The following is a 10,243-nucleotide window of genomic DNA, read 5'->3' on the forward strand; positions in this document are numbered from 1 at the left end:
GACAGCGGGGCTTTGTGTATCGTAGAGGAAGAGGTCTCAGTCCCACCCCGACACGAGTCAGAGGGGCCAGCATGGTGGTGGTCTGCCTGACCTGGGCCAGCTACGGGGTACCTCCAGACCCTCGGTTTCCTCATCTACAAAATGGGGCTAATGGAGGCGTGAGGATTAAGGGAGTACGGCTCACAAACATGCTGAGCACAGTCGCAGCCGGGCAGCAAGCGCTTCTCCGTGACTGTTGTGACCGGGTGATGGGAGGCCTGGGCCCCAGCCATCCTCCCGCTGGGCAGGGCAGGCGACCTGTGCTAGGAGCTCTCTGCAAGTACTGAGGTGGGAGGGCTCAGGGGACACGAGCTGAGGCCAGACTCAGCCTCCCGGAGGAGGGGAGGTCTGAGTGGAGCTCTGAAGGGCGAATGGACCTGTCCCTCTGAGGTTAGACCTAGCCCAACCTAAGTGGTCCGAGAGGGCTTCCTGGAGGAAGCCTCGCTTGCCAAAGGAGTGTCTTCATGTCTGCCCACCCCCACTTCTGCCCAGCCTCCTGCAGTCAATCCTGGACACGCTGAGTCTCCACAGCTACAGCCTGGATGCTCCTTCCAACTGCTGAGCCAGAAGCCCCCGCCCGCCCGCAGAGGAAGGCAGGAGAGGGCCCAGCTTCCGCTGCAGGACGGGCCAGCTCTCCTGGGCCTTCACACCCCGTTGAATCCCCAGCATCAGCCTGTGACGTCAGGCTTGTCTGCAGCTTCCGGGGACAGGAGGGTGGGAAGGGGCTGGCTGGTGACCCCGGGCAGGGTGTCCTCAGACACGTCACAGGCTCTGTTAACCCAGCGGTGTTCCCCCTGACCCCCGTGTCCCAGGCAGCAGCTCCTTCCCCCGTGAGGTTCCTCTGGCCTCTCCCTCACTTCTCTTCCCTCTGAAAGAAACCAGGCAATTGCTAAAGCCCAGGGTCCCCCACTCCCATCCATGCTGCGATGGTTAAACGTTACCAAAGACTCAGGCGGGAGGAGGGCTTGGGAGAGGTGTAGGGTTTGTGTGGATTTTTTGACACTTTATTTTCTCCCTGATTTGAATTTTTACTTGTTTTATTTGCAATGAATACTATATTAACATTACAAAGTAAAAAATGCAAACGGAACCCAGGCTATGCTGCGAAGAGAAAAACCGGGTCCTCGCCTCCCAGCCGTGCACCCCTCCCGGCACGTCCCAGGCGAGTCCCAGCACGTGGGAACATCCACGCTCCCGCAAAGCACGGCCCAGGTACTGACCGTTCTGTTCTTTGCTTTCTTCAGTTGACAATTATCTTGGAGACTGTAGCAGTTTCCCAGGGCTGCCATAACAACAGCCCACAGATTGTGTGGCTAAAACAACAGACGTTTATCCTCTTAAGTTCTGGAGGCCAGAAGTGTGAAATTCAGGTGTCAGCAGTGTTGGTTCCTTCTGGAGGTTCTGAGGGAGAATCTCTCCTGGCCTCTTCCAGCACCTGGTGACCAGCAGTCCTTGGCTTGTAAGCACATCGCTCCTCCAGTGTCTGCCTCCATCTTCATGTGCCCTTTCCCCCTGTGGGTCTCCGTCTTCTCTCCCCAGCCCCAACCCGGAACCATGCGGCCTGCAGGATCTTAGTTCCCCAACCAGGGATTGGACCCGGGCCCCCGGCAGTGAAAGCGGGCATCCTAACCACTGGACAGCCAGGGAATTCCCTGTCTTCTCTTTTTATAAGGACACCAGGCGTTGGCTTAAGAGCCCACCTACTCCTGGATGACCTAACTAATAACACCTGCAAAGACCGTTTCCAAATAAGGTCACATTCACAGGCACCTGGGTTAAGAACCTCAACACGTCTGAGGGGACTCAATTCAACCCACAACAGACACCTTCCCTTATCAGTGTGTTCCAGTCGGCCATGTTTTTGTGAACAGTTGCATGGCCTTTCATCGGGTGAGCATTCCTTACTTTATTCTTTCAGCTACGCTTGGGACAGTAACTGGATGGGGACAGCTGAACAGTCTTGGAGGAAGGGCAACAGCTGACCAGGCCACAGAGGGACAGTGAGGCTGGAGCTGAGGGGGCAGATTTAGCCAAGGCCTGGGAGGGAGGACGGGAAGGAAGGGCGGCGTGGCAGACGCTCCCAGGTGCCTAGAATCCCAGTTTGTTCTGTGCTTCAGTGTGTCCAGAAAAATAAAAAAACACCTTTCCAGACTCCCTTGCAGCTAGAGGTGGCCATGGGTCCCAGATCCTGCCAGTGAGATGAAAGCTGTGGCTGGGGCTTCTGAGAAAGCTTTGTGAAAGGGACACACGCAGCTGTGACACATCCCTTGCCCTCTGACCCTGCCCCCTTTTACTGATGAAATGGGGACAGGATGCCTGCAGGTGCAGTGGGGATAGAGCCGGCCCCGTGGCCTTGGTGGGCCACTGAACCAGCCTGGCCTGCGGAAGGCCAGTCACACACTCTTCCTTGGCTTCTCTGTCATTTGTAGTCAAACGCGTCACGACCCGGTAAGGAGCTGGCAGGTTTTGCCCGGGGTGGGGGGTGATCTGGGCCATGCCTTGAAGACCCCCCCAGGAGGCTGTGAGGTGAGTGGGCTACACTGGGCAAGAGGAGGCAAGCCTGGATGGGGGCATCTGAGCCAAAGGGCAGTTCCAGGCTGGGAAGGGAGGGTGCCAGTGGCAGGTGGGCGGGGCCACTGGGGAATGAAGGGAGACAGGTGAAGCCCCCATGCAGTTTGAGGGAAACCCCGAGTCAACCCACCAACCGTTTTCCCCGATTTCTGCAGCACGGGAGGCCGGCCGTGGGAAAGTGCGTCCCCTTCCCCGTGCCCCTTCACGCCTCTCTCCTTTTCCTTTTTTATCCTTTGGGCCCCAGGCACAGGGAGTGAACAAAGCATGCCCCTCCTCCTGACACCATCTTCACTGGCCCCACCTGGCCCGCCTTCACTGATGTAATCAATTCTCCTGGTCAAAAGCCCCTCGCCCCACACAGAGCTGGGGCCTTCATGGCTCCCCCATGGGGGGCGGGCTCCTGTGACTGCAGGAACAACGGATCAGCCCTTTGCACACGCACACACTTTAATACTCCCAAGAGCCCAACAGAGGACACCGGCGGGGGGCGGGGGGCCCTGTCCAGGGTCACGAGGCCAGAGCCCCAGGCCCTGTGGGCCCACAGCCCTCACGGCAACCGGCCGTCCTCCACCCACCGGCGGGAGCTTCACAAGAACCAGGATCAGCCTGGGCTCCCACCCTACCCGCCCCGCCGACTCCTGGCGGCCGACTCGTCAAGTTCTGCGGTTGGAGTGGCAGTTCACGTAGCAGAGGAGCCTGGGACAGGCCAGCGCCCACTCTGTGCGAGCCTTGGTCTCAACTCCCTTGCTGCGTCGGTACCCAGACCCTGACCTCTTGGCACCCACCTGGGCTCCGTGGGGGAGGCAGTGTCCACCGTGACCAGGGCACACTAGCTAAGGCTGCTGGGAGCTGAGCCTACGCAGAGGGAGGGAAGGCAAGGATGCAGGAGAGTGAAGCCGGGACATGGGGTTGAGTGGCCGAATGGCGACGGGTGATCTGCTGGCAGCCTGCAGGCTGAGGCAGGAGTGGCAATCAGAGAGCAGGACGCCCAGGGACAGACTGGAGGGGGCGGGTGTCAGTGAAGACAAGGCAATTTGGGGGCAGCCATGGCAGTGCATTCAGGGGTGGGGTCATCAGGAGGAAGAAGCCAAGGAACAGACAGGCCAGACGGGGGTGGGCCATCCTAGGACAGATGCTGAGGTCACCAGGGGTGGTGGGGAGCCTGAGGCCTGGCACTAGAAGGGGGTGACTGCAGCAGAGCGGGGCTGTGGGGGAGGGAAGATGAGCAGCCCAGCCCCTGGCCCACGGAAGGAGGGTGATGGAGACAAAGCAGCGCTGGCCTGGGGGGCTCCCACGCCCCCCTCACTGAAGCCTCAGCGTCTCCCACCCTCCCGATACAGGTCCTGACTTCAGCCGAGATGGCCAGGCCTCCTGGGGCCGCTGCTCCCCCTGCCCCACCCTCCACGGGCAGGCACAGCCCTCTCCCTGGTCTGGGCGTGTGCCAGGAGCCCTCCCAGCCCCAGGCCCGCTCAGATGACCCCCCGACGCCCCCCCGACCGCCCTCCCGGCCTCTCCTGGGGGCCAGCCGAGCGCCCACTCCCCTCCTGCCTTTGGTCCCTGGAGGGCGGGTGCCTCCTCCTCCTGGACTCCGAGGCTGGCCCCTGGTCCCCCTGCCGGCCCCTCACGGTGGAGCAGGCCTCCCATCTTCCATCCAGGAAGAGGAAGCTCCTGAGGCCCAAGGTCCACAGGCCCAAGGTCATGTGCCCTTCGTGTTGGTCGAATGCCAAGGCCTTTCCAACCACCGTGTCCCCTCCCCCTGGCCCGCGGCAGGCATGGGGGCCATGGGGTGCCGAGGCGGAGGGCCCCTAAGCTTCCCATGGCACTCGGGCTCCCGAAATGGCCAGGCGTCTCCAGGGGAGCTGGCTTTCGGGGTCCCGGCACCTCGACGCCGCGCACGCGGGCACCTGTCCCCACCAGCCCGGACACGACCCCCCGCCCCACCCGCGGTCCCCCCACGGCCGAGCTGCTCCAAAGCCGGAGGTGCGAGCCAGCGTGGGACCTGGGACCAGAGCCTGAACTCGCCATGGCAGAGCCTGGGGTGCGGGGGAGTGGTGGGCAGAGCTGGAGCGGGTCTCTGGCCACCAGCTCCGGGGACACTCGGGGGATCCAGTACATAAGCAACACGTTGCAGAAGGCAGGTCGCTTCCAGCCAGGCAAACACCCCCTTCCTTGGGGCCTCCTGCCCTGAGGCTGCCCTCCCTCCCCAGCCCCTTCCTCTCTTTTCTTTCACAGCACCCCCCATACTTATCTTTTATCGTCTCTTGCCATCTCCTCTACTAGATGTAATCCTAGTACCCTTAGTTAGTGCGGTCCCATCAGCACCTGAAACGGGGCGTGACACATCATTGGTGCTCAGCGGTATGAATAAACCTGGCAATTCAAGGACAGGGAAGCTTTGGAAATGAAAACCTCCAAGAGGGAGGCAAGAGGCTGGAAAAGTAGGTCGGGGCTGGGGCTTAGGGTTTTACCGGGTACAAGCAGGGAGTCACTGCAGGTTCCGGAGCTCCCACGCTGGAGCCTGGCACGGCAGTGATGGCAGGCTGCAGGGGCCAGATCTGGGAGCTGAAAAACTGCTGGCAGTGGGAGTGCCTGGAGAGCCAGATCCAAGACCAGGAGATGCTCTCTTCTAAGAGCCAGAGAGGCTGCCTAGCTGGGAGCCCAGAGGCCATGGCGTCCACCACAGACAGGGACCAGGGCTTCTTTGAAAGGGGGTTGGAGATGAACTCAGGCTGAGGGTTCTGGGGCAAACAGAGTGCCGCTGGGAGCCAGGTAGCCTGGGCTTTGACTTGCGGCTGCCCGAACCTTCACCAGTGCCCCTCATCCATGGCATGGGGTGATCTGTGGAATTCCTCCAAGGGCAGTTTGGAGGAATGACTGAGAGGGTGTTCACAATGCCGGGCACGGTCCTGGGCACAGCTCTCAACAAATGGTGTTTTCGCCGGGTGGAGGTACAGGCACGTGCAAAGGAGGGACACTGGTCTCGCTGTTATCTGGGGGTGCCCACAGAAAGCAACGCCAAAGCCCTCACAATCCGAGGTCCTTCCCATCTCACGCCTGAAGATGCGCAGTTTTTCACCATGGCTGCTCCTCGGCTCAGCTCGACCCTGGCCCTTCACTTAGCAGTCTGGGCCTCACGTGGACGTGCCTCCTCAGCCACATTCTGTCAGCAGCCCCTCCATCATTAGCAAAGAGGAGGTAAAGTCACATGAATTAAGGGGTAATAATAAACCTTGATCTGCAGTACATAAGTCACAGGAGCCTGGCTGGGTGAGGGTGGGGGAGTATTCCGTTCCCCAGTCCCTAAATCCTATCTAGTTCTCAGTATATTTACCAAGTGTTAAAGAGTCTATCTCAGTTTTAGTAAGCTTTTCTTTTTGCCACAGAAGCTTCCAGAACTAACACTGAGTGAGGGTCATGGACCCAAGTGCATGAGAATTTCATTTGGCTGTGCCCTCTAAAAAGTAGGTGAGGGCTTCCCTGGTGGCGCAGTGGTTGAGAGTCCGCCTGCCGATGCAGGGGACACGGGTTCGTGCCCCGGTCCGGGAAGATCCCACATGCCGCGGAGCGGCTGGGCCCGTGAGCCATGGCCGCTGAGCCTGCGCGTCCGGAGTCTGTGCTCCACAACGGGAGAGGCCACAACAGTGAGAGGCCCGCGTACCGCAAAAAAAAAAAAAAGTAGGTGAAGGCACTTCCCTGGCGGTCCAGTGGTTAACACTCCACGCTTCCACTGCACGGGGCACAGGTTCGACCCCTCGTCTGGGAACTAGGATCCCACATGCCGCATGGCCAAAAAAAAACCCAAAAAAGAAAAACGACAAATTATAATAATGTTGCTGTTTACTACGGCCTGAAACCGTGCTCTGGGTCTTAAAGGTTCTGAATTCTTAAAAAAAAAAAAAAAAAAAAGCGGGTGAGGTTCTCATTTAAACTCCTTCTGGCCCATTAGTCCATCTTGGAGTTGAGGTTATGTTATGAAAGCATTTCTTAACACAAGAAAGATTGAATCCTAGGAGTTCCCATTCCTGTGCCAGAAGGAGACCCACAAGGATCTGCCCCGGGCAGCCGAGGCAGCGGCAGACCAAGCGGGCGCTTGCGGCCAGTGGTACTGTGTGATGCAACTCAGGAAAAGAGGTGGCTCAGAGACTGCGGAACAAACAAGAAGCACAGGCGTTCAAAAGCTTAACAATATTATGCGTTTATTATAGTTTATAGAGCCATGTTACACATGCTTGGTGCTTCAAACTGAGTTATTGTTAAATGTTTTTCTGGATGCAAAGCCATTTGATGCGGATGCCTTAAATACTATTAATATTTCTGCATCTATGACCTATGAGCTAAGGAAAAACCAAGGACAATTCCAGAAATGGCAAAGAACATTTAAGAAAAAGATGTACATGAGACGCAATGCTAAGTCCTTGAACCAGGGCCTACAGAAGTTACCAGAAAGTGAATAAAAACAGAATTGTTCTATGAAAATAGTTCAACCAGTCACCATCTGTAGATAACAGAGCCTCATACCAGTTTTGGATGTTGTAGAAAAAAGGTTATTGTTTGGTACTGATGCCCTTTCCCCCTCCATACTGTATGCAGACATCGTGCAGCCCCCTGATAGAGCAGCAAACAGAATACAGCACAGCGACTGGCCCCCTCCCTATGACATCCCAAGGCTGTTTCTTACGGCGTCTGAGTGCCTTGAACGAAAAGCAGTCAATTTGATCAAACCTGCCACTTTGTGGAAAACCAATCATCGCGCTTTAGATGAATGTGATGCCACCACACCCACCTTCCTCTGCGGACTCCCCGAATGCTGGCTGAAGACCTGGGGGCCCGGGTGACCAACCTGTGGGAATTTTGATTTGCCTGCTGACCTAACGCCAACGTTCTATCACTTCCGGTTTTTCCAATGGGAGCGCATGAAGTGTGCCAACCGCACGCCGCCCGCCCCTCCCATCAGGTCTCCATCCAGCCCCAGCTCCAGCAAACATCCTCTCCGGCCCTCCGGAGACCACTCGGTCAAGAGGACAGACACCGGAAGCCTTTGGCAGGACACGCCCACTCGTGGAGGGCCCGCCCCTCCTGCCTGCTGCCGTGGCTCTGAAGGGCCCGCACTTACAGGCCTTCAGGCAACCAGGGAACCCGAGCACAGTCCGCACAGTCCGGGCAGTGACAGTCAAGGCCCATAAAGGGCAGGAAGCTGCGGTGCAGGAGACCTAGCCAGCCACGCAGTCAAGTGCTTCTGCGCAGGCGCGAGGGACCCCGAGGCCACCCTCTGTTAAGTAGAGGGGCAGACTGTGGAGCGCGCGACCTCGGCTGCGAGGAAGCACAGCTTGGGGGGTCGCGCCTCCTCCTCAACCTCTTGGGGTCAAAGTTAGGGTGGAACACACCTGCCTGGACCTGCCGGGTCTGAGCTCTGACGATGTGCTGCACTTGCACCACTGCCAACGGGAGCCAGGGCAAGGGGCTCTGCAGTCAGGTGCCCGGGAGGCCACGGTCAAGGCCATCCAGTGGCAGTCACGGGGCGGGCGGGGGGGTGGGATGGGGCAGGGAGAGGGAGCCTCGCGGTGCGGCCCCGGCGTCCAGCGGACGCCCACGAACCGCTTCAGCTCTCGCCACTGCTCTGCCCTCTGGGGTCCTTGCTTTTGCTGGTGGTCAGATGTCAAGAATATAGAAGGAACTGAGGATTAGTAACGTGGCCTTACTAAGCATGCTGATCCCAAACCAGAAGAACCAGACACAAGAAGTGATCCGTGTTCCCTTCCTGTAGTTGTTGTGCGGGTGGATTATCAGGGTTCCAACTCAAAAACGTAGAGAGACCAGGGCTTCCTGCGCCACAGACACCGATCCTGAGGTTAAGGTACAGTAGGTAAGTCTGGCTAAGCAGCGCCGGCAGCAGTAAACCTCCTTAAAGAGCTTCAACAGCTGCTCAGGCAGAGCCGCCGGTCTCTACAGGCGCCCTTCTGAATGAAGGGTCTCATAGATCATGAAGAAACAAACCAGAACTCAGCAACACCATCAGGCGTCCAGGGTACTATCCAACGGGTCTCGCTTTACTCAAATTTAGCAAAATAGTCGACATTTAAAAGAATGTACGTAAAAACCAAATAAAAAAAACCCACAAGAACAACTTTGATTTTCCTCAAATCCGCAGGCCTTGAACCTAGGCGCACAGCACACAAACACCATATGAAACCAACAGAGAGCTCAATGTCACCTTGGAAAATAAATGTCACTCTGGGGTGACAGTTCTTTATACAAGTATTATGCTTCCCCCTAAACCCCTACCACCAAAAAAAGGGGAAAATAATAAGAAATCCAAAAATAGAAAACAACATCTTGTTAAATGTAAACTTATCCTCTGGAGTTTTTATATATGCTAGAAACATGCATTTATTTCAGCTCAGATGTAAGAAAATATGTCTATCAGTATTACTTATAAATCAGATTAATCCTCAAAACAATTGACTCACTGTGAGAACATGATTTTAAATTTTAGTAAATTACATCATTACCAAAATTATAAATTCTAACCACGAGCAAAATGGGTATGTTATACCCAAGGAGAACTACCCCTACTCTGTAAGCTGCTGCTCATTTACCAGTTTCCTACACTGCCGGTGTTGAGTTGAGAGTGCTCTGTCAATGAGGAGCTTGGGCATTACGTTTTCCTCAAACGCCCAATGGAATGCCTTTCACAAATTAACTGCAGATTGAGAGCAAACGTGAACAGAGAAAAGAGTCAAGGGGAGCGATGGCTATTCCACTCAGAGACAGAAAGGGACAGAAGAGATGACCAAAGGTATCCCCCAAGGGGTCAAGGCACAGAGGAAGAGGGACCTCCCTCCAACTCAGGAGCCTGGCTTCTGTAGGTCATGACATGGCTCTCGGGGCTGCCGGGGAGACTTCCCCACAGCCCAAGTCTGTCTTGCCGTGGGCCCTTGGGCAGGAGTCCTGAGGACGGTGCCAGGACCAGGCTCCAGTGTGGCACAACGCTGGGTGAGGGTGACGCAGCTCCAGATGCCTAACGCAGCCAGCCGGGGACTGCTCACCCGATGGTGGGGTGGGGAGGGAAGCACGGGCACTGACACCACAGGCGGCGGTGGAGGCCTCTGCCCCAGGTCTAGTCAAAGAACCACAGGTTCGCACTGGGACGCTCAGCTTTGAAGGGGACCTCCGCCATGGGCTTACCTCTCTCCTGACTGCCAGATACAGCAAAGCCTGGCTTACCCAGAGAACAGCTGGGGTCTTCTGATTAACTCAGTTCCATCAAACCACTCAATGGATAACAGATTCTGAACAAATAGAAAAAAGTGTCTCAAGTTAAATTTTTCATCTATGATTCAGAAGGCACTTCAAAATTCCGGAGGGCCACAGGGTCACTGTCATTAGGTCACCAATCCTCCTGTATAGGACCAATGGAGAAGCTGTAAGAGACAGGGCTCTGCTTTTGACCTGATGGTGTCCTGGACGTCTTGTACCTGAATCTCTGGTATTAGCTAGTCCGTCAATTACTTTGCAGAGTCAAGCATACAGCACAAAGACACACAGTATGTTTGCATTTTGAATAAATGGGATTTTGCTGTATCATGGCAGTTTATAAAACAGTCTCATGAGTTTGATATTTGACTCTAAAATC

Source organism: Pseudorca crassidens, chromosome 1 (assembly GCF_039906515.1).
Source record: "Pseudorca crassidens isolate mPseCra1 chromosome 1, mPseCra1.hap1, whole genome shotgun sequence".
Taxonomy (NCBI): Eukaryota; Metazoa; Chordata; class Mammalia; order Artiodactyla; family Delphinidae; genus Pseudorca; species Pseudorca crassidens.